This window comes from Prionailurus bengalensis, chromosome C2 (genome assembly GCF_016509475.1).
Source record: "Prionailurus bengalensis isolate Pbe53 chromosome C2, Fcat_Pben_1.1_paternal_pri, whole genome shotgun sequence".
NCBI lineage: Eukaryota > Metazoa > Chordata > Mammalia > Carnivora > Felidae > Prionailurus > Prionailurus bengalensis.
Window position 1 is genome coordinate 93,509,826 of NC_057350.1, and position 25,915 is coordinate 93,535,740.

A 25,915-nucleotide genomic window follows, 5' to 3' on the forward strand; every position below is an offset into this window, starting at 1 on the left:
TTAAATTGTTACTTGTCACTAATTTAGCTTCAGGATTTTGAGATCAACAGATTTCTCTAGTAAGAAATAAATTATTTCCTTTTTCTTCTATAGGTGTGCTCTGGAGGTGGACCTAAACTAGTGATTTAATTATCTCTTCCATCGATTAGCAATAATCCAAAAGAAGACCCACATAGGAAAAGATGTTCCTCTCAAAATAATTTATAATAGCAAAATTAGAAGGAATCAAAATATGCAGAAGTAATAAAATATTTAAGTAAAATATGGTAATATATTTGATAAACATTATTAGGAGATTATGTAGCAACATGGAACAATGTTCAGGATAAAATGGAAGTGAAGAAAACTGTTCAAAATTAAATCTGTGCCCCTATTCCAATTATATAAAAATGTCAACATTTGAATTTGAAGAATTTTGAAGAACATATACAATTTTCATTTTATTTGAATAAGATTTTTAAGGGAAAAATAATAGAATCTTTCTTCTATCCTATCAGTATCTCAAATTTAAGAGTACCCTAAAAGAAAAAAAGTTGATTCACTTTTGAATTAATAGTAAAATGTATACGTGGTTCATACACCAACTCTGACATCAAATAAGTATCTTGAAATTGCTAATCTGTCCGTTAATTTATCTCATTTTATCCAAGGTGACCATTTTTAATGTAGAAATAGAAACTTACATGTATACCACTTTATAGTTTTCAAAGTACACACACACAAACACACACACAATTGTTCAGTTCTCTTAACCATGAAGCAAGGTTAAAGTAGATAAAGAAAATCGGTACTATAAAAGGAATAGAGATTATAGGTATTATCATCTTTTTCAATATATAAGGATTAAGGGGTCAAGTGAATTTAAGGTCCCACAGGGGCATAACATGAAACCCATTTCCAATCCTTTCTTCTACACTAGCATCATCTCATGACCCCACTTAATAGCAGATAATTCATTATATATTTAACTTACAGAGGATAAATTTCTTTTCATTAAGTTTTTAAAATGTAGGAAAATTTTAGTTTAGTTTATTTATTTATTTTTTGAGTATAGTTGACACATGATGTTACATTAGTTTCAGGCACACAACATAGTGGTTCATCAACTCTATACCTTATGCTATGCTCACCACAAGTGTAGCTACATCTGTCACCATGCAACACTATTACAATATCATTGACTATATTCCATATGCTGAACCTTTTATTCCCATGATTAATTTATCCCATAACTGGAAGCCTATATCTCCACTCCGCTTCACCCATTTTTCCCATCCCTCTATTTCCCACCCCTCTGGCAACCATCAGTTCGTTCTCTGTATTATAGGTCTGATTTTTGCTTTTTGTTTATTTATTCATTTGTTTTGTTTTTTTAGATTCCACATATAAGTGAAATCAGATGGTGTTTGTTTTTCTCTGACTTATTTCACTTAGCATTATACCCTCTCAGTCCACCCATGTTGACACAAATGGCAAGATCTCATCCTTTTCATGGCAGAGTAATATTCCATTATATATATAATATATATGCATATATGTATATGCATATGTATATGTGCATATATTATATATATTATATATGCATATATATTATATATAACATATATTATATATGCATATGTATTATGTGCATATGCATATATAATATATATTATATATGCATATGTATATATGCATATATATGATATATATGATATATATGATATATATATAATATATGTATAATATATATATACACCAAATCTTCTTTATCCATTCATCTGTCAATGGTAAGTTGGGCTGTGTCCGTACCTTGGCCATTGTAAATAATGCTGCCATAAACATGGGGTGTGTATATTGTTTTGAATTAGTGTTTTTCTTTTCTTTGGGTAAACAGCCAGTAGTGACATTATTGGATCATATGGTAGTTCTATTTTTAATTTTTTTTAAGTTTATTTATTTATTTATTTTGAGAGAGACAAAGACAGAGCAAGTGGGGCAGGGGCAGAGAGAGGGAGACAGAGAATCCCAAGCAGGCTCCATACCATCAGCATGGAGCCTGACACTGGGCTTGAACTCACAAAATTATGAGATCATGACCTGAACCGAAATCAAGAATCAGATGTTCAACTGATAGAGCATCCTTATGAGTACCTATAGAGTACTCAACCTATAGAGTACCCCTTCTATTTTTAATTTTTTGAGGAATTTCCATTCCTCAAAATACTGATTTCCACTGTAGCTCTACTAATTTACATTCCCACCAGCAGTGCACAAGGGTTTCCTTTTTCTCCACATCCTCACCAACACTTTATTATTTCTTACCTTTTTGATAATAGCCAAAAGGTGATATCTCATTGTGGTTTTGATTTGCATTTCCCTGATGATCAGGGATGTTGAGCATATTTTCATGTGCCTGTTGGCCATCTGTATGTCTTCTCGGGAAAATTTTAATTTTTTACTTTTCACTTGTTCATTCCTATTTTTATGCAATAAAAATTTGAAGACACACAGGCAGTCTACCAAGTGCTAGAGATAAAGAAATGCCCAAGATACCTCCATCCTCAAAGGATTTGCAGTTCAGGAAGGAAGACATCCAAATAAGTAAAGAAGTATGAGTCAATGCGATAACTGTTGAGGCAGATACCAATTATATACAAACAAGGAAATGTTGAATCATTTGTGGGATGGGTGGAAAGAGGAATTTGGGGAAAGTATTTGAGAAAGGTCAAACCTGGAGGATAAGTAGCAGTTAATAAGATAAAAGATGGCGCAGAGAGGGATCATATTTTAGAAAGTAAATTCTTTTTCCAAATTAAAGGATTTCATAGAATTTTGTTAATAGGTATCACTAAAAAATCCAATTTTGCAAGCACTATTTAATTCCCAAATAATTTAGTATTGACTTCATACTGTTTGTTTAACCACACATGTTTTGGTCATCTGCTAACTCATACAATGAAGTAATTTGTCTGAATGCTGTTGAAGTTGAGGTTAGGGAAGGTCAACAATGCCGAACAATTATAAAGCCTAGGGGAGAAGCTAGAATCTGTAGCTTCAATATTCATCCTGAAGTTATTTCCCACTGAAATCATGACTCATGAAACTTGTGCATCAGTTAACCCATTTACTAACCAGACGTGTTGGTGGATATTTTCAGGCTCTCTTTAGATTAATTTGAAATAATAAAGTTCTGTTGTGTAATAACTGCCTGACATCAGCCACTCTCAGTGCCATTAATTATAGGCTTATATCTCTCCACTATACCTCAACATTTATAGGCCATTCTTTACATAACACCACTACTCTTAGGTCCTCTTCTTTCCCTATGAATAAATCTGTTTGCTTTGAGTTTGAAGAGGATGAACATAGTGAGGGATTAAACCTCTATTCACAGTTAATGGAAAAAGCAGTTTGATTCAATAAATTCTAATATTCCTAAAACAGTTTTAATGGATATTGTTTTAATTCAATCAAAAGAACTGTTCTTCAATACATACATCTAGAGTCCTAATAAAATTCTCATCGTAATTCTGCTTCACCTTCACACCAACTACACCTGCTGAATTTGAAACTGTCAAAGAACCTTGGTGGTAGTATAAATCAGTTTATCTTCATGTGGTAGTACATATGACCAGGAAGAAAAGCCATGTCTCAAAACCATGTTTCTGGAACTACTCCTGCTTTGTCTGAGGTAACAGTTATCTTACAACGGCCTTCTGTTTCCCTAGGCCAAGTAATAAACCTACCTGTCTGGGGAACTGCTTATGTTTCTTCCCTCACCTTTCAGCACCTACCCTCCTCTGGGCCCGTTATAGTTATTAGAAGTAGGCACCAGCTTTCTGAATGCACTCTAGCCTCAGTGAAGTAGAATGAGTGGGAACTCAGCAGTTCAGGTCCCAGGATTTAGTAGACTTTGAAAAATATAATTTTGGCACTCAGCTCCCAAAGGCTAGTAATTTTCGGGTGATCTCCTTCTTCCCATTTGCATGCTGTCACAAGGCATGGTACTCGCCTTCACCTTCACATCTACTTCACCCTCCATCTGTAAGGCAGCCTATCTTACTCTACTTAGTCTACTTGAGGGAGGTGACTACTCTCTTGTATTCTTCATCTGGCTCTCTGCTCTCTTCCTCATCCTCATGGGGCCCATTTACCAGGACTGGTCCAACTCTCCCCTGTTGCCTTCCAGCCCCACACTGGCTTATAACCTAGCGTGACATCCCTTCCAACTCTGCCCTGCACTCCCTCATCCTCTTCATCCTAGGCTTCCCTTTTGACCCCATAATTGCTTCGGCTCAACACTTGACTCCAACTTCTTTTAGACTGTAAACTACATGAAAACAGGAAATTTTGCTTATGACTGTATTCCCAGTTTTTTAAAACATAGAAATAGTTAATACATATTAATTGAGTGAAATAATGGATTTTCTTCTTCCATGAATTCCTAATAACTGTCTTACCACTTCATAAGAGATAATTCTGGTAAAACAAGATTGAAGAATTAAACAAAACAATAGTATATCATTCAAAATAATTTAGGTTAGGCTATAATAACAACCTTAAAATTTCAGATTGCTTATAACCATAAAGATTGATTTTTTTTGTGCATGCCTATGCGCAACTTGATTTAATAAGGATTCTCATCTTCACAATCATTAAAGAGTTCTGGGAATGAGGCTGGACCTATCTTGTGAAGCTACCATCTCCTCATGAGTCCAAAATTCACAAAGGGGAAGAAAGCCTGAGAATTGCACACTGGCTCTTAAATGAACAAATAGTGTATCTGTTAACATCTCTTCATATGGACAAAGCAAGTTATATAGTGACAATCAAACTTCAAGAGGATATGGAAGTATAATCCTCCCATGATGCTGGATGAAGAGAACTGAAAATATCGATGAGAACTAGTCATGTTTGACACAATTAATAACAAAGTTTTATATCCTTAAGCACTCATTTGTCAGTAAAATCAGCACAATGCTACTTAAATATCTTTCTACCTAAACAAGGAGGATGAATAGAAATCTGCATTCTTCAGTATCAGTCCTACATCCCTATATATTCTTTTTACTCCGGTCTATAAAGAGCACAGAGAAAAAACAGAGATGTTTAACAGAAACCTATGCCTACAATAAGTGAAAGGTATAACAAAAAAACCCACAAACTTTTAGGGGAAGAAAAACATTCTAGGCAGAGGAAATAGCAAGGGCGCTTCTATGTTTACGGGGCAGGAATGAGGATGTGGGGAGGAAAAGGGATGGGATTCTTCTATATTTTGAAGGTTGATCCCAAACGATTTCCTGAATGTATAAGGGTGTGAGAAAAGGAACTGGCCCACAGATGATACTAAGGTCTGTAACCTTGTTGCATAACATTATCACATTTGCAAAGAGCTCAGTAAAATGTAAATCTGTTTGAGAGCAAACAGATACAAGCAGATTGGAGAGAATCAGAAGTCCTGGCAATGCTAGGGATTCCTAATTAGATAAAGTTGTTGCTTTTTTCATCTTTTCAGCAACATAACTTTACTACTTGATGTAAATAAATGTCTCTTGATGGTAAAAATTAAATCATTCCTTGGCTTTTGGTGTACATGTACTTGTGCTTAATTTCCCTTAGTTTTTCCCTACATATCTAGTTATTTATTCTGAATGTCTCATGCATTGGTTTTTCAGGTAAAGGTAAGGGCATCTTTAAATTGATGATTTTCAACTAACAAGTGCATGTACATTATCAATAATCCCATGTTGTTTGTGAATTTTCACCTAACAATAATTCACTCTGAGAAGGCACGCTGTGTTCTATTATACAATGTTTGATGACTGCAAAGCTGCAGGCTTGTGCTGTAACCAGCTGATGTCCTCAGATGACCCAGATTGGAAACAGGCTTCTCTACCACTGCAACATACCATTCTATAAGCCAGAGTGATTAGAATAGTGGAATCCCCATCATCTCAGGTGGTGAAAGCTGTGGGTAGAACAGGCTTTTGGTATATGTGTGTGCGCAGGTTGTAAAGAAAAAGATTTTACCTTTGGATGTGTTAGGTAAAGCTTATTAGCTATCATGGAGGACATGTCCAATATGTAGTATGGCTTTGTATCTTTCAATACAAGCCTGGAATTCAGAATTACTTCCAGGAATAGAGATGTAACTTTGAAAATGGCATATAGATGCTATTTTCAGCTATGAGATTGGATGAAATAACGAAGAGAGTGAGTGTAAACACATAGGATGAGAACCAAGAACGGAACCTCAGGGCACCCAAATGTTAAAATGTCTAGATGAAGAGGAGTAAACCACCAATGGAGACTAAGGAGTGATGAGTGAGAGTCACTGCTGGGAAATAAAGTAAGATGACATATAAATGCTCTTCATAAATTGTAAAGTGCCATCAGAGCACAGCCTGCTTGGGATTCTCTCTCTGCCCCACCCCTGTTTGCATGAACTCTCTCTCACTCTCTCACAAACTAAATAAATAAACTTAAGAAAAAAAAGTCCAACTGTTCTGACCTTCCATGGCCCAACTTCTTCAATCTTTTGCAATACCATTTTAAAAACTGAACCATTAAAACATTGTTCCGAAATGTTTTATAGCCTTCAGCAGATTATACCTTGTACTATACTTGTTAATGTACATGTTTTATCTCTCCTGCTGGCTGGTTAAATGCTTTATAGACAGATGTCTTAAATAATCTCTGTATTTCTAACAGCATCTAATTTAATCCTTAATATGTCATATGGAGTCTATAAATTTTTAGTAATTCAGTGAATCAGTCAAAGAATAAAGTAATAAATATATGTTTATCCTGAGCAATGTTTCATTTCTTTTGGAGAGAAAAGTCTTCAACTAATATTTATCTTATGATACAGTATTTGGTCTCTAATTTCAATTGATTTTATATTATTGCCAAACATATTTAATGTCTGCTATTGTGTTTTCTAAGTGGAAAGTGGAACTCTAGTCCAAAATTTAAAGGCCTGAAGAAAAATTAGCACTGATATAAACATGGTGGGTACTTAAACAATGAAAAAGAAAATCAATCTGTTGATTGCTTTAAAATTACAGGAGTAAGTAACAAGTTAGCCCTCCTTCCCCCTTTCTTTCTTTTCTTCTCTGTCTTTCCCTCCCTTCTTCACTTCCCTCTTCCCTCTCTTCTTCCTTTCCTTTGCATTTCTTTTATCTCTCTTTTCTTTTTTCTTTTCTTCTCTCTCTCCCTTCCTTTCTTTCCTTTCTTATTTTTATTCAGTTTCCTTGTTACAATTATACTTAGATGCATAATTGTACATGCACATGCTTAGATGGCTAGAAGAAAAGTCATTATACTTAGTCACAATTATACTTAGATGTGTAATGTACATGCACATGCTTAGATGGCTAGAAGAAAAGTCATAATACTCAGATTTACTATAAAGTTGACCCAGACCAAGTAATGTTATCACTGAAGCCAAATGATAATAAACTTTAATGTTTTTCATTAATGAAAATGTATTCTCTTCATGACAGAAAATAATATTTCATATACTATTTTAAAATCCATTAATATATATCTTTATTTATATAAAATATATATAAAAGCATTCTAGCATTTAGAATATAAAACATATATTAAAATAAAATCTCCCTCTAAAACTATACCAAGTCTCTATCTCTGTATATCTCTATCTCTATTTATATCTGCAGGGAGAGAGTTTCATTTAAAGTATTTACTTGCTGGTGGGTTTTCTGCTTCCAAATAGGATGTAGAGGGATCAAAACACCTTTCCTACCATCAAATAATGAGGAAACACTAGATAAATTAAAAATCATAATATTCTGTGTGGTTATTAAAGCCTGGTGCATGCTAGGAAACCTTGGTAAAACAAATTCCAGACAAGAACAAACACTTAATAGATGAGCCATAAGCATAGCAGCCACTACACCTTGGGCTAAATGGTTGGTATGGGCAGACACACAGTGGGTCTGCCACAGAATTTTCAGGGACAAGGTCAAATCCCCCATGTCTTAGACGACAGCGTGGGAAAGGCAGGTTGCATATGGATCTGAAAGACATCCAAATGCTAAAGCACATTGTTTGAGCCATAATTCTTCCCTGCTGAATTTTTCCAAAAGTGCAGCAGTGCATGAGAAATACGTAGTATTTCCACCACCTTAGATTCTAGGGCTTTGCTAGGGATAAATCCACAAATACACACAAATATCTGTAAGTGCAAACCCTTTCCTCTTCCTGGAAGATAAGGTGAGGGAATACCCTTTCAGCATCTTTGTAGGTTGAGTTGACCTGGTAATATCATTCATAGCAATTCATTTTTGGAGCTCTACATAATCCTGATACCAAAACCTGACAGGGATATCACAAGAAAAAAATATCCACTAATAATCCTTGTGATCATAGTTACAACAGTCTTTAACAAAATATTAGCTAATGAATTAGCAATACATAGAAAAGATTTAATCTGTAGTGTTTATCCTACTAACTAAAGGGAAGTTTAACATTTAAAAAATCATTCAATATAATTTATCAATTAAAGGTTAATACATAAACATCTCAACTGATGGAGAAAAATAACTTTACATAACTCTATACCCATTTGTGATTTAAAAATATGTATCAGCAAACCAACAATAACAGGAATTTTTCTTGATCTGATAAAGACTTATACTTAGAATATACTAAGAGATCAACAATACATAGGTAAATCGCACAATTAAAAGTTGTCAAATATTTTAACAGACCACTCACTAAAGATATATGAACAGCCAATTAGCATAGACAAAGGTGTTCAACATCATTAGTCATCAGAGTAATACAAGTTAAAACCACAAGGAAATACAATTTAAAACAACTACAATAAAAAGGACTAAAAATGCCAAATGTTGGCAAGGATGTGGAGCAACTGGAACTCTCATACGTTGCTTATGGAATGCAGAAAGAGTCAACTATATAAAAAGAATTAGAAGTTCTTATAATTACACATCTACCCTAATAGCCAGAATTCCACTCCTACTTATACAAAAGAAATTAAAAATTTGTAACAGCTATTTACAGGAGCTAAAAATGTAAAATAAATGTCCATTATCAAGAGAACAAATAAACAGCAGAATGCTATTTGTTAGAATATTCTTCATCAATAAAAGGAACAAATTGCTGATAAAGTCAACAACCTGGATGAATCTTTAAGAACCAAAAAAAACCAAACATGTCATTTATATTGAAATGGTATTAGTATTGCCAAATACTAATCTAGACTAATCTGTACTGATTAGTATAGATTATATTAATGATCCTATGTAAAACATTATATTAATCTTTACTGGTTAGTATAGATTACTAATCATGCTAAAGGTTAGAAATACTAATCTATGATCGTTGAAGTATAATAAGATTCAGAAGAATACTTTCCTGGGATGTGCAGATGTTGGAGACTGACTAGAAAAAAGCACAATAAGAACTTTTGGGGATAGCAGAAATACCCCATTTGGGGATGGTAGAAATATTCCATATGGTATGTTTTTCCCCCATGTGCTGGATTTTCCCTTAAAGTCACCACTACGTCCTGAAAACAGTAGTGAGTTAAACTTCATTGTTGATTCAGTCATAAGCAAACCTACTTCTAAACATTTTGAACCGGAGGAAGAAACTTTAGATGGTTTTCTCTTCTAAAGTAATTTTAAATTATCTTTCATCTTTAGTTTAAGAAACTAACATTACTTAGCTAATTATGCTTTTTGAAGCTTTATAGAATTATAATTCTCAGCCCGGTTTTGGAAATACAGTTGATTTAAGTATTAAAAAATAGGTAAAAGTTATTTGCTGGTGTCACCATATGGCAGCAATTGAATCAACTGCTATAACAAAGATAATAAAAAATAAATTTCTAAGAATCAAACAAGTTGCAGCTCTCATGAGCTATCTTAATTAACTTTTCCCTGCTCTTTCTTAGTACCTCTCTTTCATGTGCAAATACCTACTAATATTATGCCCAAGGAGGAAGTTCAGTCTCCTTTCCGATCTAAAAATCAGTGCTGCCCTGCTTATCAGCCAGCAGAGGGCATAATGAATGAATTCCCAAGTCCTCAGAAAATAGCTAAGAGCACCTCTGTTCTTCGGCTTTGTTAAACATGTAATTTGCCTCTTAAATCTGCATAGGCAGTGTAGCTGATTATTTTTATTAGTTGTTAAACTTAACCACTACTTATGTTCATTCAAACAGTTCTCTTTTCACTTGTCACATATATCCAATTATTCACAGGCATTTTTAGTACCTGAGTGGACAAATCCTAGAATTTTAGAGTTCAAAGTCACCTCCGAGGTTGTTCCTCTGAGATCTTTCATTTTAAACCTCTCACATAAAAGGCTCTTTCAGCAGTGCTCCTGACTAATAACTGGATAGCCTCTTGCTTGTGGAAAGGAGATAAATAGATATCATTTGCACATATGCACAGTTCAATGCATATGCATAGAATGTATTGCACATATGCACAGTTCAATGATCTGGCACCAAAATCTCTTTTGCTGTAAAATCTATTCATTGATCCCAGTAATTCTCTCTGTACCTACATGGAGTTAGTTCAATTCCTCATCTAGTTAGTGGACAGCGCTTCATATATTTACAGCCTCTTATCAATTCTTTGGGTTTTGGTATCAGCCATGGTAAACAATATGATTTCACACATATCCGTATGCAATTAGTTCTCATTTAATTTAGATTTGTTTCTTAATGTACTAGTTAAATGTGGTGATTCCCATCACTTTGGAAATTTGGAATTGCAAGGCAAATCCTCCAAGTATTTATAATATGGAGGGATAAGGACCTCAGGAATAGCTTTGTGACCTAACCCAATGACTCTCAAACTTTAATGTGTATTGAATTACCTGAAATCTTATTTAAATGTAATATTTGACTCAGTAGTTCTGAGGCAGATCCTGAGAGTATACATTTTTTTTTTAATTTTTTTTTCAACGTTTATTTATTTTTGGGACAGAGAGAGGCAGAGCATGAACGGGGGAGGGGCAGAGAGAGAGGGAGACACAGAATCGGAAACAGGCTCCAGGCTCTGAGCCATCAGCCCAGAGCCTGACGCGGGGCTCCAACTCACGGACCGCGAGATAGTGACCTGGCTGAAGTCGGACGCTTAACCGACTGCGCCACCCAGGCGCCCCGAGAGTATACATTTTTAAAAGCTACCATGTTACTGGTCCACAGATCACATTTTGAGTAATAGGGTCTAAATAGAATTTCTTATACAGGTCTCATTAAATTCCAAAAATATAATATGCTTTTATATACTACTGTATTTTATATAAACACATAATTAAGGCAAAACATTAGCACTAGCATATATACACAAAAACACAAGTGATGCTGTTTAATGCAAGAAAAATGTAGAAAAAATAGAGATTATTACATTAATTCTCCACTGCTAACAATTATTACCTAGTGCATGGGTGCTTTGAGCTATGAAAAAAAAATTATCTCAGATTACCTTGGATTGTTTAAAGGACAATAATTGTTCAAAACTTGTGAGGTAATTAAAACCACCACAACTTTTCTAACCCTATACCTGTTAATTAAGTGTCTCATTTCCATAGGCTGACTTTCATTCCTCCCTGCTGGCCAGCTCTCACTTTTACCATCAAAAAACCTTGTCTCTATTTTCACAAAGGTGAAAATGAATTTATTCTCCAGGGTATTAGCCACACATACTACAGAAATTTTCTCATATGTTATGACATGAATTTTCCACAGTGAGTCTATTTCAATATGGAATAATTTTTTTTTCTCTTCTAAGAAAAAAGAATCATCCATTACTTAACAGTCATCATCTCATGGCTGGATTACAAATAGTATTCTCTGTCATTTTGGATATATTTGTTTTACTTAGTTTTCTACTAACTTATTAATAAGATTTATTATAATTTACAAAATTAAAATTATGTAATTATATAGATTATAATAACTAATAATTTGCTTTAGTACCTAAGAACTATCTACAGAGATTTTATTAATACAACAATAATAAAACAGCTACTACTACCATTTACTGAGCACTTATCTCATGAAAAGTACTATCCTTATTCATGCTTACAGAATTCTAGATAAGTAAGTATAATGGAGAACATTATACAGATGCAGAAATAGAAGTTGATAGATGTGAAATAGCTCGGTTGGGGTCAAATGAGTGTAAATGGTTAAGTTGAGGTTTGGAGCCAAATAACTTTGGCTCCATGATCAGAATGCAACCCTGCCTGCCTTTGAAAAGTATTTCATATTATTCCTAATAGCTTTTATCTTGAAGAAAGTATTTACAGCAATCTTTAAGACAGGAAGTTTCCATCAAACTAGATCCAAAGTACATCTAGAAGACAAGAGGATATTTTAAAATGTAGAGTATCCTCAGGGCACAAGAATAAGCTTTCTTAGGATCAGGGATCATAAAAAGAGAATTTTTCAAACACAATGCTTTATTTAAGAACATAAAACAATTAGTCTAACAATTACTTTAAGCTATTCAAATCTCACATATTAACTAAGTGGCAAAGAGCATTCAACCAATTTAATGAATCCATAATATAGACCTTAGCAGAATTAAGCACTCCTGGCTTTAGTCTAAGTTAGCAATGAAGTGGCTTAGCTTTGTGTTTTGTTTTGTTTTGTTTTATTTTGTTTTCCCCAAGATGCCATGATCCTTAATTTGAATTCCCCCAACTTTTGCTTCTTCTTTTGTAAATCTTTGGGTAAGAACCTGAAAATTACACTGCCTATCACTGGCCTTCCTTCACTTTCGCAGTCATCACATCTGCTCATCTCCACACCTCCAATCCACTCAATCGGTGACTCCTGTACTATAAATGTCATAGATGAGAGCAGGATGAAAGTGCAGGTGATTAGAAGAACTAGAATGACCTTTTTCAGAATAAGTATAGTAAAGTGAAGGAAGAAATCTGATTAGATCCATAGAAATGCTTGAGATGAGGGGCACCTGGGTGGCTCAGTTGGTTAAGCGTCTGACTTCAGCCTAGGTCATGATCTCGCCATTATGAGTTAGAGCCCCACATCAGGCTCTGTGCTGACAGCTTGGAGCCTGGAGCCTGTTTCAGATTCTGTGTCTCCCTCTCTCTGCCCCTTCCCCACTCTCACTCTGTCTCTGTCTCAAAAATAAATAAACATTAAAAAAAAAAGAAAAGAAAAGAAATTCTTGAGATTAGAAAAGTTATCATTATATGTAGGGAGAAAAATACTGCCAAGGAATTAAAGTAATAATGCATTCCCTACAGAATACAGCTATAATCAACCAAATTATGGTGCATCTTTTAAAGACTCAGAACCTCTCCATATCAAGATGTTTCATGACAGTATCCCAGTATTCATTCTATTGTTCAAGTCACTGGTCTACTGTTAAGGTCTCTGTTGGTAAAAGTAACTTCACTAAATAGTTAGCATAATGGTTCCAAAAAGACATTGAGGGCTCTTTTGCCTGGGCTGCCAACAATGCCATCCAGACTGAGGAAGACCAGGAAGCTTCAGGGTCATGTGAGCCCTGGCCATGGCCTTATGGGGAAATGTGGGAAGCACCCAAGAGGTAGGAGTAATGCTGGTGGCATGCATCACCACAGGATCAACTTCAACAAAAATCACCCAGGTCACTTTGGAAAAGTTTCTATGAGGCATTACCACTTAAGGAGGAACCAGAACTTCTACTCAACCATCAACCTTTATAAACTGTAGACCTTGGTTAGGGAGCAGACATGGGTAAATGCTGCCAAAACAAGACTGGAGCTGCTCCTATCATTGATGTGGTGTGACTGGGCTACTACAAAGTTCTGGGGAAGGGAAAGCCCTCAAAACAGCATATCATCATGAAGGCCTAATTCTTTAACAGAAGAGCTGAGAAGATTAGGGGGGGGGGGGGGGTTGGGGACAGGGTGCTGTGTCCTGGTAGCCTGAAGCCATGTGGAAGGAGGTTCATTAAATGCTAACAAATGTTTTCCTTTAAAACAAAACAAAAAAAGACACTGAAGGTTACAAATGTTTTTTGTAAAATTTGAGAATTTAGCTAATACTTTCAATGTTTCTTTTCAGTAGTTTCAGGAAATATACTAAAATACCAAGTGGCCATCTGATAATTATGAAGACTCCCAGGTTATTTGCAAATTTTGTGTGATGAGTGTGTTGAAGGGAAATGTAAGGTAAATATCTAACATAATTTTTATTGATAAACTCATTTAAGTCCTTTGCTTTAATTTATTCTTTTATTTTACTTGACCTTTAGTCCTCTATGTAGCCTGATGGAGGACATAATAACAATAGAAGATCCTTCCTTAGCACCTTGATATGCATGTGTGCCTAAACATGCTTTTTATCCAAGCATGGAACATATAGGATCCCATACCTTATCAAGGGCAGAAGAGAAAATCATGGATGATTTTTGTTCTAAACTTCTTCATATATTTATTAAAAACAAAATTATTTCCACCTTAATTGTCCAAATAGAATTCTCATGTCACATTTCATTTGGAAAAAAAATCTGCAAGATTGCTAAAGAGAGGTGCCTGGGGGCACCTAGGGGGCTCAGTCAGTTAAGCCCCAACTTTGGCTCATGTCATGATCGAGCAGTCTGTGAGTTCGAGCTCCACATTGAGCTCTGTGCTGACAGCTCAGAGCCTGGAGCCTGTTTTGAATTCTGTGTCTCCCTCTCTCTCTGCCTCTCCCCTGCTTGCACTCTGTCTCTCTCTCTCTCTCAAAAATAAATAAACATTAAAAACAATTAAAAAAAAAAGAGGGTCACCTGGATGGCTTAGTTGGTTAAGTGTCCAACTCTTGACATAGGCTCAGGTCATGATCTTGCAGTTGTGAGATTGGGCCCCACATTGGGCTCTGTGCTGAGTATGGAGACTGCTTGGGATTCTCTCTCCCCCTCTCTCTGTCCCTCCCCCATTCTCTCTCTCTCTCTCTCTCTCTCTCTCTCTCTCTCTCAAAATAAATAAACATAAAAAAAAAAGATTCCTGGGGCACCAGGGTGGCTTATTTGGCTAAGCCTCTGACTCTTGATTTTGGCTCAGGTCATGATCTCAGGGTTCATGAGATCAAGCCCTGCATCCGGCTCTGTGCTGAGTGTGGAGACTACTTGAGATTCTCCCAATCTCTCTCTCTCTCTCTCACACACACACACAAAGTAAATAAATAAACTTAAAAAAAAAAAAAGCTTGCCAAAGAGAAATTTACAACAAATTGCAATACTGTATAGAAAGATACCATGGATAAGTTCAATTGAGATATTAAAAGTCAAATCTTGACTGAGCCAACAATAGGATTCAGGACTCCTTACCAGCTTTCAGAGTCTAACTCAAGTGACACAGATCCTCACAATCTCCTCATCACCTTCTGCATTTTGAATACCATCATCTGCCAGTAACATGCGGAATTTATCATTGAGGTAGAAGATAAGGTTATGTCACCAATAATGGCCCACTGGGAAAGGTTAGCTTTTAGGAAAGACTATGTTACTGACCTCCATAGTAGAGTGAACAATGTTGATAACTTGCAGGCAGAGGAAATAGGAAATAATTTTCATAAATATATTCTAAATATAAGTATAAATATAAAATATATATTCAAAAATAATTTACAAAGGATTGGTTTTTCTCCAAATCCCATGGGTTAATGTTGTCAGCTGGCTAAATTTGGTTCAGAAATATGCACGGTCATCTTTCCACCAGTAATATAAGCATCATAAAGAACTGGTGCAAACAATTTTTATCACAAGCATTGCATGATTTACCATCCTGCCTATAAATAATTTAATCTAATAAAAAAAGAGGAAGCATTCTTTTCATTCAGGGAGAAAGTAAATTTTAGTATAAAATGAGAAGCAACATTTTTATTAACACAGGAATATGGACCAGTAAACAGAGGGGAAAAAAAAACCTGTATGGCTCACTGGCACTATATTAAAATAGGTATACAAAGTGAAACATATTATATATCACTTTGCTTAACCAAAATTTGAAATGTTTTCTTTTATATTTTGCTAAGTAACATTTAAAGTTTATAAGTATGCTGGAATAATATGTTAGAAAGCAGTCTTTTATTTATTCAGGAAACAGATAAGTAGAAATAAAAGAAAAATCCTTTTAAACACATAATTTATCTGAATTTACTATCTAGTCATGTGAAAGGGAGATAGTTACAGACTATTTAGTTCCATGGTGATGGTGAACATATTTTCAGTCTTCATTCATAAAATGTGGTACCTTTAATCTAATAGACATTCACAGTTCGTGGTTAAAAAAATCTCCAATGTAGAACATGTCTTATCACAAACCTTTTTCTGAAATAAAAGCAACTGTGGTAGGAAGGATATAATATAGATATATATTCACAATTCTCAAGGGGTCACAATAGATCAGTGTTTTTATTAAAATTTTATTTTTAAATAATCTCTACACCCAATGTGGGGCTTGAACTTATAGTCCCAAGATCAAGAGTTGCATACTGTACCAACTGAGCCAGCCAGGAACCCTTAGTGTTTTTCAAACTGTAATTTATGACATTACATGAAATAAATCTAATGGGATGTGGCCAGCTATTTCTTAATGGTACACAGCAGAAGAAAAAAGAATATAATATATTGGAGGGCACTGCAGATAGTAAAGTAACAAACATTTAATAAAATCTCTACATCATATCATTTACATACACATACAAGTATACATATATATTATATATATATATAATATATATATATGCATACACACATGTATCAGTATGTTGTTATATACTAGATCCTAATATAAAATAATACATTTTTGTAGGCCTGGTAAAAAAATTTTTTTTTGAAAACTGCTTCAATAAATAATATTAAAGCCCAGTCTTTAATCAACAATATTAAATCATATATTATACTTCTTTTCAGAGAATTGTCTTTAAATTAACTGATCATCATTAGCTTTACAGTTAGATCGTATTACATATCATATTAAATCTATAATCGACACAGAACCATCACATGATCTAGAAAGAAAAATTTAGGTTTACTTGAATTTCCTCAATACTTTCTCTTTTGCTTTTTTATTACATTAAGGCATGCAAAAATTTGAAAGTCTAGCTAATATAGGAATCATTTAAGAATTTTATATATATTTTTATATCCTAGCTTGACATAGTCAAATGTGCACAAAGCTTCCTTGATATACTGACAGACAATTAATTTTAGAGAAGCAGTATAGATCTACAGCTCCCATTTGATAAGGTGATAAGTTATGGGATCCAGAGAAACATCGGGAACAAGATGGTTGCAGATGTTGAGTGAGGGGCCAAAGGTGTTTCTGGTGGGCATTATTTTGGAACAAGGAAAATAGAAACAATTTCAAAGAACTTTATGAGTGTTGGAGAAAACAGTAAATGAGTAAGTTAATAAATTAAAGAATTACAATAGTGGAGGAAATGACTGGGGAGAAGGACTACACTATCCCTACTCCCGGGGATAGAGCTTTTGGGAAAAAAAATTAAAATGTGTTCAGGTTTTGTTTTTATAAGCCATTCAAAGGAGACATCTGCTGTCCTTACCAAGACTTCTGTCTCTGCCCTCTGTAACAGAAATCATGCTCCTTCTTGCTGGCCTGGAATTATAATCAGACCACCTTCATTTTATATAGACCCCAAGAGAGTACTAACAACTTTTGACTACTGATAGTCTGGGAAGAATTCAAACCACTAATCCATTGTCTGTAAGCACTTTATTCTCATACCAATGCCATAAACAATCTAATTCTGTAAAAGCTGACACATAATACCTAGTACGAAGAGAAGAACTTATGTTTAGTAGCAACCTGAGGAAAAATAAGTACATAAAATCAACAAGGAAGCATCAGTATGGTTCATTGGAGATCTGGGACTGCATATCTGGATATAATATTGGATAAATTGAGAAAATTGGGGCAATAATGGATCAAAAGTTATAACACAGCATTTTTGTGCATCACAGAGACCCTTTAGGGAAACCCCTGCTCAACAGTGAGTTCATTTATCAAAGGGATAATGACCCAAAAACATTCTTTTGGAGACAGCGTGGAAACTATCTCCTTTTTAAAAGAAAGGCACCTGTGGAACTAATTAGGATGAAGTACTTCTTTCAAAGTACGGGCTATAATCCTGTTGAGTGAATAAAAGATTTACAAGACTATAGTTCAGAACGAGAGAGAACGCAAATGACAGCTGATGGCAGGTGGCTTCTGGTATGAAAATAAGAATATTTGGAAAGATTCAGACTGATATTCACTGAGATATTCACAAGAGAAAATACTAATTGTACCCAAGAACAATTTAAATAATTCAAGTCACTCTAGCCCCAAATTCAATTAACATGTGCCCCAAAGTAGGTAAGCCTCTCCTGAATGCATATCTTATTATAGATTCAGGGAAAAGTTCTGAAAAGATAGTTCCCTCCAAGGAGTAAGCAAGGGGCTTACGCTAAAAGGTTCCATTTTTACTTTATACCTTTTAATTTTGTACTGTTTACTCTTCTTAAAAGCATATGCATGTATTAATTTTAAAATATTATTTATAAAGAAAGAGTATTGCTCATTAAATTACAGAATGTAAGATATTTAATTATTTTCTTCATTCAAGATGCAATAATTTTTTGTTTGCCGATTTGTATGTATTGCTCAACTTTATGTGTATAAGTAAAAGAGTATGTAAAGGAATGATATTGGACATTTGTTATCACTCCATTGTGAGTTAAAAAATAATTCAGAGATTTGATAACATAACCCAACTGTCAAGGCTTATCATACCCATGCATAACACACAGAGAAAATATAATAGAATCATACAACTGTCACCTGGTAAGAATCAAGGACCTTAGCAATCTAGTGAAATCTAACTTATTTACATTTTCCTTTTATTGTTAGTCTTGTAAGAAGGCCTCAAATTTTAGTTAAAATCAATCTATTTATCAATCTAGTTTAATCTCTATTCTTCCCTGGTAGGGCTTCAGAGAAAGCTAATTCTCATAATACTTCCTTAGTTATAAGTCTCCTGGAATATACATTTGTTTCTATCTCTGCCTTAACACCACCTCCAAGACTTCTCTCCATCTTTGACACTAAAAACTTTGCAGAGCCATCAATGACCATTTTGTAGCAAATCTAAAAGATAATTTATACTCTATCATACATAGGCTTGTCAGGATCATGTCACATTCTGGATTATGCCCTCCCTCCCTCCTGCCTCTCTTTCTTTCCTCGGTTCTGTGACAGTGCTCCTTCCTGGTCTTTCTCCTAACTAAGGCCTTCTAGGTTTCCCCTCTCTTGAAAGTTGGGATTCCTCAGTTTTCTCTTTAGGGACCCTTTCCCTTTTCACTTTAGTCTGTCTCTGGACCATGTCATGAACTCTAGGGTGTCATTTGCCACCTACATACTGAAAATTTCCAAGTCTATATATCTAGGTCAAATCTTTTTTTAAACCTATTTTTCTGACTGCCTACTACATACCTCTATCTGGATGTTCCATAACTACTTCAAACTCAATATACCTCAACCTTGCCTCAAGGGATTTCTTCAAACCCAATCCTTTCCATGTATTCCTTTTTTCAGAGAATGGTACTGATAACCACTTTAGTGCCCAAGAAAATATGGTGCTTCTTGAGTCCTTTTTCCTCATCCATTATAACCAATAAATTACTAGAATGTACAAATTCTATGACATCTACTTTTTTCTTTGTACTCGTTGCCACTTCCTTATCTCTTACACAAATAAATGATAGCCCTCTGTCTCTCTGCCCTCCTTTGCTGCTTCTCTCTAAATCATTCTCCACACAGCAGCCAGAGTAATAAACATGCATACACAAAATCATGGCACTTTCCTACTTAAATCAAATAAGTGTCCCCTATTACTTTTCAGATAAAGGCTATGTCCCTATTATGACTTAGCACATCATTATGACTTACCACATGTCACACCCAATCCAACACAATAATTCAGTCACTCAAAATCATTCTGTTACTCAATTATACCATTTTCCCACCCATGCTTCGGAACTTTCCACATGTCTTTTTTCTAAAACACACACATTTGAACTCTCGTGCCTGGTTAATTTCTGTACATCATTTAGATTTCAGCTAAGGCATTATTTCCAATGAGAGGATTACTCTGACCTGCATCTCTCCACCCAAGTCTTTTTTACTGTCACTCATCTATGTTCCCATGACAAGTAATATTTTGTTGCATTTATCACATTGTATTATAATTCTCTCTTTACTTGTCTCTAAGCTTCATGTGGGCAATGACTGCATTTATTTTCTTTATCATTTTATTTCTAGCTTCTAATGTAGTGACTGGTACAGATTTGGTGTTCAGTAAACATTATTAATTGCATATATAAATTAATGAATCATCACCATCAATCCTATCAATGTCTTATTCTCAGAAATCCAAGGTTCTCTTACAAGAATTTCACTTATGATATCTGACTTTATTTAATCAATTTTAGCCATGTTTCAGAACACAGGATAATAAAATATGTATGCTATCTTCTGACATACTTTCCACTCAAGGAACACTTGTCAAAGTCATCAAACATCTTCAAAACAATTATTCAAGAGCTGTTTTTATCCTAATGGATATGCTCCTAAGTATACATCAGGGGTTCATGTACTACTTTGAAAAGGCAGAATAGTACTGGGAATGAATCATTACCTTGAAGAAGCTCAAAGTTCTTTACTAAGTTGTGCCAGGGAAGCCCCACATTCAGTGACAGATTTCATTACCAGCACATCCGTTTTTGCTATCTTTGTAGAACACTGTTAAGTGCTATGCTAATAGACAAAAGTAGAAAATCAGAACATATGTTATGAAATTAGCTGGAAGCTTTACAAGCAACATTTTTTTTTCTGGATGAAGAGATCGAGTTCAAAGACATAGTTGCTAACATACTAGTGTGCAAGAAAAGCAACCAATAATGGATAGTTTAAACAGAATTAAGAAATCAGACAGAATTAAGCTAGGTGGTATTCTCATCTGACACACCTCAGGGTTGCAAGAGAAATAAATAAAATGCTGCAATTAAATACTGAGTTTTTCTTCAGTACATTCTTCTAGACTACCTACTGCAAATTAAGAGCTAAAGACAAGTCATCTTAGCCTGAGGGAGCAAAGTTAGAGGAAATATTTAGAACTCTAGACACAAATAACAACTATTTAGACAAACGATGTATCCTATAGTTATTGGAATGGAAAGGACAATAGACATGGAGCATGTAATGTCAACTTAGAGTATTAGTTGACATTTGTACCAATGCCATCTTTAAATTAAAGGGCAAGAGTATATAAATAACACTAGGGATTAAGACAAACTAAAAAAATGGGGATATTGATGAGAGTCTCTAAATAGAAGACCTGAACTAGCAAAATACCTAGTAGTTCATCACTTATCCCAGGTAAAAACAAAAACAAATAACAGAGGGCTCTTCTCTGAAGAAAATATTAAAAGAAATCTCAGCATATGATATTTCCTGTCCCCCAGTATAAAGGCTGGCTTATTGATGTTCACCATAAAGAGAAAGGTAATGATCAGTTCTGCCCACATCCATAGAGCTTCTAGGAAATACTTCATTTCTAACCATTACAGGTAACCGATGATTAATGGACATTTAAGGAAAACAAGTGATGTGGAAAAAAATAAAAGGTCAAATTAAGCAAACAGAAAAGTGGACTCTAAAAGAGAAAAAAATTAGAAAACAGAGTAAGATTTTTTAAAATTTTTTAATGTTTATTTATTTTTGAGAGAGAGAGACAGAGTGTGAGCGGGAGAGGGGCAGAGAGAGAGGGAGACACAGAATCCGAAGCAGACTCCAGGCTCTGGGCTGTCAGCACAGCTCAAACTCATGAACCGCGAGATCATGACCTAAGCTGAAGTCGAACACTTAAGCAACTGAGCCACTCAGGCGCCCCAAGAATAAGATTTTTTAAAATGTTTTAATTAGGGGCACCTAGGCTCAGTCGGTTAAGCATCCTACTTTGGCTCAGGTCACGATCTCCAGGTTCCCGCCCCACATCAGGCTCTACTGAAGCTTTGATAGCCTTACATTTACTTCCACATTTACACCATTAGATCAGTTCCAAACTTTTAAACTTAATAAATATTTTTACTATGATGCTACTGCTGCAAATGTAGTTTATTGCAATCTTGAGTCACATACTAGGATTATATTTCATCCCCTGTAAGTCCAATACTTCCACAAGAAAAACACCATCTTGTGTCATTTAGAATGAATTCTCCTTAAATCCTCTACCAAATGCCTTTACCATATTCCTAATTTTGTACAATTTGGAATCATTCTTTATTTTTACAGATTCTTCCTATCTCCCAGAGCCTTCTGTCCAAAGCCTTTGTTCTACTGCTCTCTAAGGCAGGGTCTAGTTATTGTAGACAGATGGCATGTTACTGTGCTTCTAAGTCAAACCCATTCTTTCTGTGATATCATGTATTCATCTTTCTTGGTATACCCTCTTCTCACTATAGTACATCTTTAATTAACTTTCCAAGAAGGCAAGATAATAGGGGGGAAGGATCTGAGCAGGAAGCAGAGAGAAGGTTGATGGTGTGAATAAACTAGACTCTTTTTTCATAGCGGCAAGTCAACACACAATGTATAAGTAGATTTTTTTTTAAAGAGAGATATCAACACATCATTTTAAAATAAACATCAGAAGAGCTAAACAGAAACTGAAGTGGTTGTCACTTGAGGGTAGAGCCTGGCAAGAGAGAGGACTTTGATAATCAACATTTGCTTTTCAATATAACATAATTATTTACTGATGTTCACCAAATATTCCCAGTTCTCTACCCCCCAAGAATATGGCAGGACTGCACCTCTTGGTCCCTGTGGGGCTGCATGGAAACATATTACTAGTCATGGCTAAGGACTTGTGAGTGAAAGTGGCATGTGTCACTTCTAGGTGGAAGCAATACACAATTCATCACCCTCTCTCTTTTTTTTTTCTCTGTAACATGAATCAGAAACTTTGGTGGCTAATCATCAGCCTGAGTACCAGAATGAGAATACACGTTTCAGCGCTAGGCCCCAGACAACTTATGATATGCAGCATGGTCTAGAAATAAGCCTTTGTATTATGAGCCACTGAAATTTTGGAGTTACTTGCCACTGCAGCAAAAGTTAGTTAAAGAATGCTATTTGATTTTTTTCACATGTGCATGATTTATTTTGATAATAAGATATTTTAAAACATCAGAAGAATTGGAAAGATTCTAACTTGTCCTAAATATATAAATATAATGACTTTGTTAATGCCAAATCTATAAGCTTAATAAGATAATTTTAATTCTTTTCAACAAGGTTCTTCCTCTGAACCTCAGAACACAGAAAATTGAGCAATTATTTTCTCCATTCTCCTGGGTTGGTACATAAATGGTATCATTCTAGAGGCATAAGAGAAATTAATTCATTACATATAATAGATGTCTTAAGTCATCAGGGCTTAATTTCTTGTGGAGCCCCAGATGAGGAAATCTACTTGGACTATAGTCCCCATAAGGAATATGGTAATTCATGGAAAGACAGCTAGTCATTCTTTAACATTGCTATACCACAATAAAGCATTAAATAATTAAAACCATAATGATTAAATAAGGATTACTCTTTTGCTATGCTAATTTATATAAGGTACCAGTTCTCAAACTTCAGTGGGTCTGGAGTAGGAACCAGAAATTTGCATTTTATCAGGCACCTGAAGATATTCTGAGATAGGTGATCTTTAGACACACTAAAAATATTGCCTTAATGTTTTACTATATGCACATTGAAATTGAAAAGATTGTTTACATCAGCCCCCAAACATCAGTGAGTGACTAACTCTCTCAATAAACACTGTGATAAAAATGGAAACTAAGAGAAAGTCAAAATCACACTTAAAATAGAATTAAATCCTCATTATCAGGGAAGATTAAGCATCTCAAAAATTGACAGTGATTAAAACATAGCAGGAACCTGATGAGGGTTGTGCCTAGTCATCTTTCAGAAGAATTCAGTGATTGATAAGATACCAGCTGGATCAATGGCCATCTTCACATTCCCACAGACACATCCCAGAGAGGCAGTCAGGCTCAAGCAGGAAGGGATTCACAAAGCCAATCAAATTTCCTAAGGCCTCAACACCACTGAAACAGAGCACTCCAGGAGGCAACTTGGTTTCTATTCTCCCACCTCATAGGGGACCACTGCCTGCTGCGGCCTAGGCACAGAGCCTTGCTTTGTAAAAATTCTGAGATTAGGCTCCTCTTTTTTTTGCCACATGACTCTGCAAATCAGTTAATCAGTTTCAGATCATAACAGTAGAACTGATGATCGTGAATATATTCCCAGTTCTATTAAAACTCATCTATGCATGCCCTTGGCTATATTAAAATCTTGCCATATTTTGAAACTTAAAAAAATGCCATAACCATTTGATCTTCTGGGTTTTTTTCTGGTTATTTTGATGACATAAAACTAAAGGCTAGCAATGGTTGCTGGAGAAACACTACTGAAATGTGAACAAATATTAAAAATGATGCATATGAAGTCACTATTGAAAATTGATCTTGTCCATCATCACCAAAAGTGAGTCCACATCTGTGGTGACTGTCCATACTGGCTTACCATCTCACTCCAGTTTTGGCCTCTCATAACTTTGGTAACCTAAATACAATCCTATTTACATATCTCCCCTTCATTTTATATCTCATTAAGACTCAAAGCACCCTCCTCAGTCCTGTCATTTGCAGCCTGATGTTCAAATATGGTAGAGAACAAGATTGGCTTTTGGTGGAAAGACAGAATACACACTGTTTAATAAGTTTTAAGTTTCACTGAGCTGCTGGGTCTCAAAGTCAAACTTATCAAGTAGCCACTGAAAAAAGTAATGTTGAATGTAATACATATTTTTCACTATGCCAAAACGTGCCTGTGTATGATAAATTTTCCATGGGTGAGCAGTCTTTTCCAAATTAGTAACACTAAACTTTATACCTGATTATATTTCCACTTTACTTTGGTGTAAAGAAGATTAGCATTAAATTTACAGTCTTTTCCCACTCACTGCCTAGGATCTTATGATTTGCATCTTTGTAATTAAACCATAACCCTGATATCTATGTTTTCTACCCTTATTTTTCCTTTACTCTAATCTTTTTCATCTGTTCATTGTTATTTTGTTAAATGGTATGTATTTTTATGAGATACCTCAAAACAGAGTCAAACTAAAAAAAAAGTGTAAGTAATAGGTAGGCAATAAATGAAGAAGAAAGAGAGATAGAAAGGGAAATGATATCTATCATGTAGATGAGCCAATGCCAAGATGGTGGCATTGCAGTTTAGAAAGTAGCTCCTGCCCAGCTGAAACAGACCTTCTTACCATGTCCTGAGACTGGTCTTTTTTTTTTCACTAAGATAGTGGGAGACAGAAGTATTACTTTCTGTAGTGTTTAAGTTATGAATGCTTTGATACTTTCAGTTCAACATAAGGGTTGCCTACTGATAAAAATATTAGTGGTTAAGAAATTTTGAATTTATTTATTAATCAAGTAAAAGCTTGAATCGAAGCACTATGCTGAGTATTCAGGGGTGGAGAGTTCCACAGGACGTGGGTAGGATGAAGGCAGGAAAGAGGACAGTGGTTCAGAATTTGAGTTTTAGATAGAGGCAACTTGGATTTGAATCCTTCCTATTGGTGTCACATTGGGTACTTACTGTTTTAGCCTCAATTTCCTTTATCTATAAAACAGGAATAACTTTGTGTCCTTTAGAGATTTAACTTGAGATGAAGGCCTTAGAGAACTTAGTACAGAATATGTTTTCCATTCACTTTTGCTTTTTATTTATGACAGCTCCTTCCCTAAAAAACTTGAGATTTATAGAGCAATTAAGTCAT

General features: G+C 34.9%; 1 protein-coding gene and 1 pseudogene across 1 annotated transcript in view; one reads left to right on the forward strand and one right to left on the reverse strand.

The window, feature by feature from the left end:
* The window catches only part of NLGN1 (neuroligin 1), an 843,034-nt gene that overhangs the window by 702,224 nt on the left and 114,895 nt on the right, over nt 1–25,915 (reverse strand). The gene's annotated exons all lie outside the window — the stretch shown is intronic.
* On the forward strand, nt 13,475–13,972 carry LOC122491723 (annotated as a pseudogene).